The 9,477-nt window shown below is 43.9% G+C and overlaps 1 protein-coding gene across 6 annotated transcripts in view; it reads right to left on the bottom strand.

Annotated features, from left to right (window-relative positions):
• Positions 1-1,664, bottom strand: part of asic4a (acid-sensing (proton-gated) ion channel family member 4a) — a 186,489-nt gene extending 184,825 nt beyond the window's left edge. For 4 of the 6 annotated variants that reach the window (XM_061842110.1, XM_061842117.1, XM_061842116.1 and 1 more), the window contains exon 1: positions 1,464-1,646. The gene's annotated coding sequence lies outside the window, so the exon portion shown is untranslated. Of the gene's footprint in view, positions 1-1,410 lie in introns of all 6 variants that reach the window. The other 2 variants (XM_061842114.1, XM_061842113.1) reach the window with 2 other exon arrangements.
• Between the last annotated feature and the right edge of the window lie 7,813 nt (positions 1,665-9,477).

Here is a 9,477-nt window from a genome sequence, read left to right as displayed (position 1 = left end):
GGGGGGGGGACAAAAAGTGAACAAAATGTGCCTTGAGCGTCGGAGCGAAGGAGAGGTTTTCTTGGATTGTCCATTTAAAGAGGGCTTGAGGTATGTTTAAAGCCAAAGTGTCATCCCCACAAACATTCTAAAATAGATATTGTAATGGTAATGAAAAATATATATAACATTATTCACTTCAATGCCTATATGAAAAAAAATCAATATAAGCGGAGAGCGCGTCATCCATGGGCAAAGTTGCGGAAGTGTCATTCGACATCCAAGTGGTCGCCATATTGGCTGCATCTACTGCCCGTGACGTCACCCCGGATAATCACCATAGAAAACACGCTGTGGCCCCTACTCTGGGAGACCAACACGCCCTTTCAGACAACCAAGTGAAGTTTCGAGTCATATTTAGATGATATGCGCCTCACAGCAAAACCACCTCCCCGTTCGATCCACTTCCGCGGCGGCGATGAGCCACCCTGGCCAGCTCAGCCTTGTCGACAGGGCTGGTGGCAATTCACAAGATCGGCTTGGCCTTGTCGACAAGGCCGGTGGCGATCCACAAGGCCTTCGGAGGCTGTCATATAGCGGCTCCTGCACGGAAGCCTTCCGATGCTCACATCAACACATTTAGGACCCGTGCTTACGGATTATGCACCCCCACCACTATAGTTTTTTTTAGTAGTTGTATACACACCTACCTGTCATTTGGAACCCACAAAGCTCTCGTCCTCTGAACCCGTGCAATCTATTTTTCACGATGAACCGGATCTTTTGGAAACTTATGAAGGGTAAATCTATCCTCCCGAGTATTCGAGCAATATCCAGCAATACAACAACCCAGCATTTTGGCTAACACGAAGGAACAACCAGCTACCTCCCAGCAGGTAAAACTAGTGTAAAACTAGTACAAACAGACGAGACTGCTTGAGTGCGCGACTGCCCTGTACGTCACTTCCTACTTCTTCTCAAAAACAGATCCCTCAAGAGGATTTTCATGGCGGGAGTTACAAAAAGCCATATATGTCAAAATCATGTTTTGTGGTGAAAACAACGGATGGGTTCATCCCAGCTGCTGTTTTTTCATTAACAACATACTAAAAATCATGCATTTCACGACCTTTAAGTACTTTTAATATGATGGGGCTTGCAAGCTGAGAACAAAATAATATGGAGCACACCAAGCCAGTGCTAGCACTGACATTTGTACATAAATACAGTGGCATTCTGTCAAATTATCTAAAACTTTGAAGATTGTTTTGCGTGTGTGAAAAAGTGTTGACAACGATAACCCAGTATGTTGACACGTTGACAATGTTAACCATAACCCTTTGTATGCCAGAAGTGTTAAAATCAACACGCCACCGAGGAACAACAGGTACATTGGGATACAAAATTATATATATTATATTACAACTTCACCTTCATTTTAAAAGCCCGGCAGCTTCAATGGAGGAAAAGTAAAGTCATCCTACCTCGAAAAAAAAAAAAATCCACCTTTGAAAAATCCTCTAGTTTCGAAACGTATTCTTCTATTTTGTAAGAAAATGTTGAAATGGAAATGTAGAGAATGTTTATATGTCGTACGTTTCAATGCTAAGCTAGTCACCGCATGTGAATAGGAGAGCGCCGGGATTCCTATTCTACGCTTGATTTGAACCAACGGGGCTACACTGCCCTCTGTCGACGAAGTAGTGTACTTTCCGGGCTTGTCATTTTGTTCAAATTTATGGCTAATCAGAAAGATAAAATTTGTCAGACAGTTATGAAACATTTTTGACTCTTTTGATCCAATATGAGTATGACAGATGCCTCAAACAAATAAACAGTACCCTCCACAAGTGATGGGGAGAAGATGAGGGAGCTGAAATGAGTACAGGGCGTGCCGGAAAACGTTTTGAAGGAGACCTTCGGCGAACAGGCCCATTGGCTCCAGGATCCGAGAGCAGAGCACCTCAAGCGGGTTCCCTGAGTACTTATGAGTCATGAAACACGAGGATCTGAGGCAGAAGGCCCTGGGGCAAAGCTTAGGGGTGAGGGGGTGGGGGTCACACCAGTGCAAAAGGAAGAACACGTCGGAAGGATGACCTTAGCTGTTAGCAATGAGGATGGAGATGGCCGCAGGGCTGAAGGAACACCCGAGACGCAACCTGACATCACCAACAGTGTCTGGTAAACAAAAACAAATGAAAAAACAAGTGCGAATCTCTGGAGAGCTCCTCAAAAAAATGTACATCAAAGAAAAGACTTCAACAAAGGCATTTGGAAAACATGGGAGTTGTGTTTATGACCACGTTCCTTTTTACTAGCGGATTCTTTTCTTCGTAGCTTTTAATTGGGAGCTCCGGAAAGGTGATGACGATTGAACAAACGCTTAACACGAGCAGTTCGTCGTCAATTTGTGTCCGGCAACCGCGTGAGCTTCAAGGCGCCTCCTGATCGGCGAACGTTCCTTTTTACGACAAAATCGCGGACTTGGTGGTTTACACCAACTCCTGTGCTGACCACGTGTAAGGAATGGCCATCGTAAATTTTGAACATTTACGATTGCCGGCCCAGACCCGCGATCGTAAATGTCTTTTTCCTCAGCCCGAGTCTGTCGGCTGAGGGGAAAATCCCTGAGCGCAATTCACAGGTGACCCTACGTGACACCTTTGCTGACTTTGACCAGAAGGGAAGTAAAATGCTCAAACTGAGCGAGATTATCGCCATAAGAAGGAAGCGAGCAGCCACGGTTCTCAAGACTCCTCTCGTCATCGTTTCATCACCTCTTTAGTCTATTTCCTTGAAATAGTCAATGCACTTCAGTAAACATACATAAATAGCCGAGATGCGCAAAGTCGTTGTGAAGGACCATCGGCGGAGATATTATTTATAAAGATGGATATTTTCAAATTGGGATCAGGGCACTTCCAAATGTGGATGAAAAGCCGATCTAAAGCCGTTCTTGTGGACATGCGACGGCAGTGGAAGGAGGCACTTCAGATCACCTAGAAATGTGAAGAACAACGACATCATCACATGTGTACCTTCTCAAAACAATATATTGCACACGCAAAACTCATTTGGCAGCGTGGAACATGAACTATGGTTAAATAAATAAAATACCTCAATAGTATGCACGTGGGCTGCACGGTGGGGATCAGCTGGTAAAGCGCTGGCCTCACAGTTCTGAGGTCCCGGGTTCAATCCCAGACCCGCCCCTGTGGAGTTTGCATGTTCTCCCCGTGCCTGCGTGGGTTTCCTCCAGTCCTCCCACATCCCAAAAACATGCAACATTAATTGGAGACTCTAAATTGCCCCTAGGTGTGATTGTGAGTGCGGCTGTTTGTCTCTGTTTGTGCCCTGCGATTGGCTGGCAACCAGTTCAGGGTGTACCTCGCCTGCTGCCCGTTGACAGCTATAGGCTCCAGCACTCTACGCGACCCTCGTGAGGATAAGCGGCAAAGAAAATGGATGGATCGATGTATTTCTTCTCTTCCCACACATGTCGGCAGTGAAAGACAGAACTCTCTGACAACAATCAAACACGCATATGATCCGCTTCCAGCGTGACTGATGCCCCTGATCTTGACCTCCAACATGCCGGGCAAAAAAAAAAAAAAAAAAAAGCGATCAAGTGATCAAAAAACTGATGCGTTTACTTTCAGGTCATCCTACTTGAGTCTTGATCCTCATTTTGTTGTCTTTTATGTGCATTTCGACCTTGTTAGTGCAGCCAGTACCTTGGCGGGCGTGGGGGGACTGGGGGGTGAATAAACGGAAAAAAAATATGAAAATCTAAAATGATGTTACTAAAGTTGTTTAATGATAGGCTTGTTTGTGGCATTTCTTTATGAAATACTTCACAGCCAAACAGCTTTTTAGCCTGAAAACAATTGCAGTGCGCTAGCGGACAGCGACAATTACACACTGCAGTGATGTGTACAGACAGCTGAAAGAAAATACTGTTTTAATGCAAAATTAAATAATTAACTACACCAAAAAAAAAAAAAACTGTGATTTATAGAGAATGTGCGCACCGAGAGCTAATATTTCACACAAAATTGTTGAATAAAAAAACATGGCGGCGGAGAGCAAGTATAGTCATTGCGGGGATGCAAGTGAAAAGATCGAAGTTTAATACTGTGCAATACATTTTTTTTTTTTTAACTGAGTGGCATACATTGGGTGCAGCTCTGCTTTGCTTGAACATTGGAAAGTTTTTATGAACTGGAGTCCAAAGCAGGTCACACACACAGAGAGCAACAGGACATGAGTGCCCTCTATTGGATACAAACAACACACAGATGAGGGGGGGGGGTAGATTCACCATCAATAAAAATGAAATTATATCTTCTTAACCCTACTTGCGCACGACCACAATTGAATGTTTCATTGAATTATTAGCGATGAGTCACCTCTGCCCCCTTTGCTTCCTTCCGTGACTTTAATCTCTTTTTCACTTGAGGGGAAATAATGGCGTTATCATATTTTCACCATCATCAAAACTCAATGTGTGCAGTCAGAATTTTGTTACAGCAAAAAAGTGGGCATATCAAGCACCAGGAAAAAAATATATATTTTTTTTCATAGCATGGGTACGGGACAAGGCTGCACGGTGGAGCAGCTGGAAAAGTGTTGGCCTCACAGTTCTGCAATCCAGGGATCGATCCCGTGGCCCCGGCTGTGTGGAGTTAGCTTGTTCTCCCTGTGCCTGCCTGGGTTTCCTCCCACATCCCAAAAACATGCAACATTAATTGGACACTCTAAATTGCCCCTAGGTGTGATTGTGAGTGTGGCTGTTTGTCTCTTTGTGCCATGCGATTGGCTGGCAACCAGTTCAGGGTGTACCCCGCCGCCTGCCCGTTGATAGCTGGTATAGGCTGAGGCACTCCCCGTGACCCTCGTGAGGATAAGCAGCAAAGAAAATGGATGAATGGATGGGTGCGGGACATTTCCGAAAGAGTAAGTATACATACATGAACTATCGTTCCAAATATTGGGCTCACTTAGAAATGTCTTTTCAAAAACATGTAAGGTTTTTTTTTTCCATATATACATGTTTTAGATAAGATTATTAGAAATACACTTTTGATATTATTGTGGTTAAAATAAATGGACACAAATGCTTTCAAAAATAGGAAAATTGTCTGGGTGACCCCAATCTATTTTCCTTCTTGCTTTACAAACAACAAAAGGATAAATCTGACCCATGACAAACATATCCATGCATCCATTTTCTTAGTCGCTTATCCTCACGAGGGTCACGGGAGTGCTGGAGCCTATCCCAGCTGTCAACGGCCTGGAGGTGGGGCACACCCTGAACTGGTTGCCAGCCAATTGCAGGGCACATAGAGACAAACAGCTGCATTTACAAACACACCTTGGGGCAATTTAGAGTGTCCGACCAATGTTGCATGTTTTTGGGATGTGGGAGGAAACCCACGCAGGCACAAGGAGAACATGCAAACAACTCCACATAGGCAGGGTCCGGGATTGAACCCGGTCTTCAGAACTGTGAGGCAAGCTCTTTACCAGCTGACCACCGTGCTGCCAAAATAATACTTCATAATTTTAAAATTTTATTCTATAAACTCTGCGACACTTGTGAGGATAAGCAGCTCGGAAAATGAAAGGATGGATGGATATTTTATACATATGTGTTCTGACACTGCTGTGTGAGAATCAGCAAAACACGCATTGTCAACTGCCATCCATGTCGATTCTGTTGACCAACAACTATTGATTGTGGTAATGCAGTTGAGCATATCAAATTAATATTGCAGTAGGTTCCTCTTGGGCCGTGGACCCCCTCCGGTGGGAAGCAAGAAATTTTCCAGCTGGCTTCACCGGCCTCTCTGCTTGAAACACGAACATGAAGTTATAAAACATCCTTCTACACAAGAGTGATGATTGGTGGGAATACTGCATATACTGTGTATATAGAGTGAAGAAAATAAGTATTTGAACACCCTGCTATATTGCAAGTTCTCCCACTTGGAAATCATGGAGGGGTCTGAAATTTTCCTCATAGGTGCATGTCCACTGTGAGATAAGATCATCTAAAAAGAAAAATCCCAAAATCACAATGTATGATTTTTTAACAATTTATCTGTGTGATAAAGTTGCAAATAAGTATTTGAACACCTGTGTATCAGGTAGAATTCTCACACACCCAGGAAAACCAAGGAGTGTCTCCATAAGAAGCATATCAAGGTTCTGGTGTGGCTTAGCCGGTCGCCAGACCTAAACCCAATAGAAAATCTTTGGAGGGAGCTGAAACTCCTGTTTTTCTCAGCAATACCCCAGAACCCTCTCTGATCTCGAGAAGATCTGTGTGGAGGAGTGGGCCAAAATCCCTCCTGCACTGTGTGCAAACCTGGTGGACAACTACAGGAAACATTTGACCTCTGTAATTGCAAACATAGGCTACTGTACCAAATATTAACATGGGTTTTCTCAGGTGTTCTAATACTTATTTGCAGCTGTATCACACAAACAAATCATTAAAAAAAATATATACATTTTCTCTGTCTCTCTGACAGTGGACATGCACCCACGATAAAACATTTTAAACACCTCCATGATTTCTAAGTGGGTGAACTTTCAATATAGCAGGGTGTTCAAATACTTATTTTCTTCACTGTGTATATATACATACATACATATTATATATAAAACTTTCATCTGAGTGCCCTTCTATTGGCTCCTGGGCAGCCGCTTGTTCACACTGTATGAGTTATGTATCATCTTTAATGAAACATTATTTTATTTTTTGGTGGGGGGGGGCACAATGTCTACAAACGTAACCAGAAAATATTCCCATTGCCATATACACAACTAAAATATAAATCCCGCACCCCAGTTCTCACGAGTTCATTTGTTTGCAAAACATGTTTCTCTTGTTTTTTTTTAGGGTTTTTTAGGCTTCGAATATAATTGTGTATTCTGTGCCAGGGCATTATGGTTGTCAAAATAGCACCTGATTTTTTTTTTTGCCACCAATACCGTGTAAAATTTCATAATTTCTCTTTATGTGCATACTGCGTGATAAAGCCCTTTCCCCAACAAGCTTCCGCCGGTCCACTTCAAACGGGTTCTCTTGGTTTCATCCCGACGCTTGCGCAAAACGCCGCGCTCAAAGGCGCCGGGCAGAAATTGCAGGGAAAATTCCGTCTGCTGAGAAGCGAAACTAAGGCTGTTTTTCCCTGTGATGATTCCGACCGAGGTCTTTGGGCCGCGGTCTTCAATGCGGATTTACGATTACGATTTACGCGGATTGTAGTAGTTCAATACGAGAACATTTTTCGCTGCTCAAACATGTCGGCGAAAAAAAAAAAGTTGCTGCACAAGTTTGCGTCTATTGTGCACTGAAGGATGGTTTCATTCATTCAGCACACATACTCACACCCTTTTTTAAAAAACAAAAAAATATTTTGAAGCCTCTTCTCAAGTGTTCATTGTAATCATTCACATTTGGCAGTATTGTTAAAGGTCCACTGTTATGAAATGGATGATTTTTAGTATGTTATTAATGGGAAAAAAAGACAGCTGGAATGGACCGATCCGCTTTTTTCACCACACAACATGATTTTAACGTATATGGCTCTTTGTCACTCCCGCCATGAAAATCCTCTCCTGGTATTTGTTTTTGAGAAGAAGCAGGAAGTGACGTTAGCAGCAGACGCCCACTTAGGCGGTCTCGTATGTTTCAACTAGTTTTACCTGCTGGAAGGTAGCTCGTTGTTCCTTCGTGTTAGCCAAAATGCCGGCTCGCTGGTTATTGTTCGAACACTCGGGAGGATGGATTCACTCTTCATACTTTTCCAAAAGACCCGGTTTGCAGTGAAAAATGGATTGCGCAAGTGCAAAGCACAAGAGCTTCGTGGGTTCCAAATGACAGGTAGGTGTGTATTCAGCTACTAAAAAAAATAGTTGGGATGGGGGGTTGGCGTAAACCTCTCAGAATATAACAAAAGATCGGTGCACGTAAGTCAGGGGTGCTAAATGTGTCGACGTACCCGTTGGCGCCGAGCATGGCTTTGGCCAGGGTGGCTCATCGCAGTGCCACCTGAGTGGGTCACATATACTGTCTGGGAGTCAGTTGTAAGCTAGAAGTGATCCGCATATCATCTAAATATGGCTCGAAACGAAAAGATAGGGTAATATTGCCCCGGTCACTTCACTCGATTGTGTCTGCGGCGGACGGCTTCGGCCGTGCTGGCTTATGGATACTGTCTGGGAGTCTGTTGCTAGCTAGAAGTCATCCGCATATCATCTAAATAAGGCTCGAAACAAAACAAAACGATAGGGTAATTTTGCCCCGGTCACTTTACTTGATTGTGTCTGCGGCGGACAGCTTCGGCTAGGGTGGCTCATACATAGTGACTGTGAGTCTGTTGTTAGTTAGAAGTGATCCGCATATCATCTAAATATGGCTCGAAACGAAAAGATAGGGTAATATCGCCCCGGTCACTTCACTCGATTGTGTCTGCGGCGGACGACTTCAGCGGTGCCTCATCTGCGTCGGACGGCTTCGGCCGGGCCGGCTTATACATACTGTCTGGGAGTCTGTTGCTAGTTAGAAGTGATCCGCATATCATCTAAATATGGCTCGAAACGATAAGGTGATATTGCCCCGGTCACTTCACTCGAATGTGAGATGTTCTCTTCTTTGAAAAGCGCTTCCAAAAAGAGCGTGTTTTCAATGGCAAATCTCCCGGTGTGACGTAATGAACAGATGTTGCAGGCAATATGGCTACCACTTGAATGTTGAATGACACTTCCGCAACTTTGCCACGGATGACGCGCTCTCTGCTCATATTATTTTTTCGTATAGACATTGAAGTGAATAATGTTATATGTATTCTTCCAGACAACATCTATTTTAGAATGTTTATAGGCATGACACTTGACCTTCAACAACACTCTTCCCTGTGCTGTGTCGCAATGACAATGCATTTTTTTCCACTTTACAGAGACTAAGTGGAGTAGAACTGCACTGCATCGCATCGCAATCAAGACACTAAATGTAGCAATCTGACAGTATCAGTCAAAACCGAACATAAGGCAAACGTTTTGATGCAGCTTTTGGATCGGATCTCATTAGAATGTGCAGCTTTATCCCCTTGATGACGACAAAAGCGACCCGGTAATGTCCCCGCCGTGTTTGTCGCATTAATGCAACTGAAGCTTCACCGGCTAATTTGTCTTTGGTGCTCCTGTCTCTTGGTGGTGGTGGGGTGGGGGGGGGGGTGACTTTCCGCGTTGAATTTGTCAAAATCAGAACGACGTTTGCGAAACACAAAACCACCTGCTTCACACCTGTTAGGGGAATGAGGGATTTGGCACGCTTTATGTTTCAGTGTGCAGTTTAGCAAAACATTAGCATTCACCGGCGATGCCCGACAGCCAAATGCTATTTTTCCCCTCACCGTGTGAGTCGGGGACGTCAGTTCCTATTTGACAGCTCATTTGTCAGCCCTTTAGGCTTCTGTTAGGCATCTT

The sequence above is a fragment of the Syngnathoides biaculeatus genome, chromosome 14 (assembly GCF_019802595.1).
Source record: "Syngnathoides biaculeatus isolate LvHL_M chromosome 14, ASM1980259v1, whole genome shotgun sequence".
Lineage (NCBI taxonomy): Eukaryota > Metazoa > Chordata > Actinopteri > Syngnathiformes > Syngnathidae > Syngnathoides > Syngnathoides biaculeatus.
The sequence above is the reverse complement of the archived record's forward strand: the minus strand, read 5'-3'. Positions and strand labels throughout refer to the sequence as shown.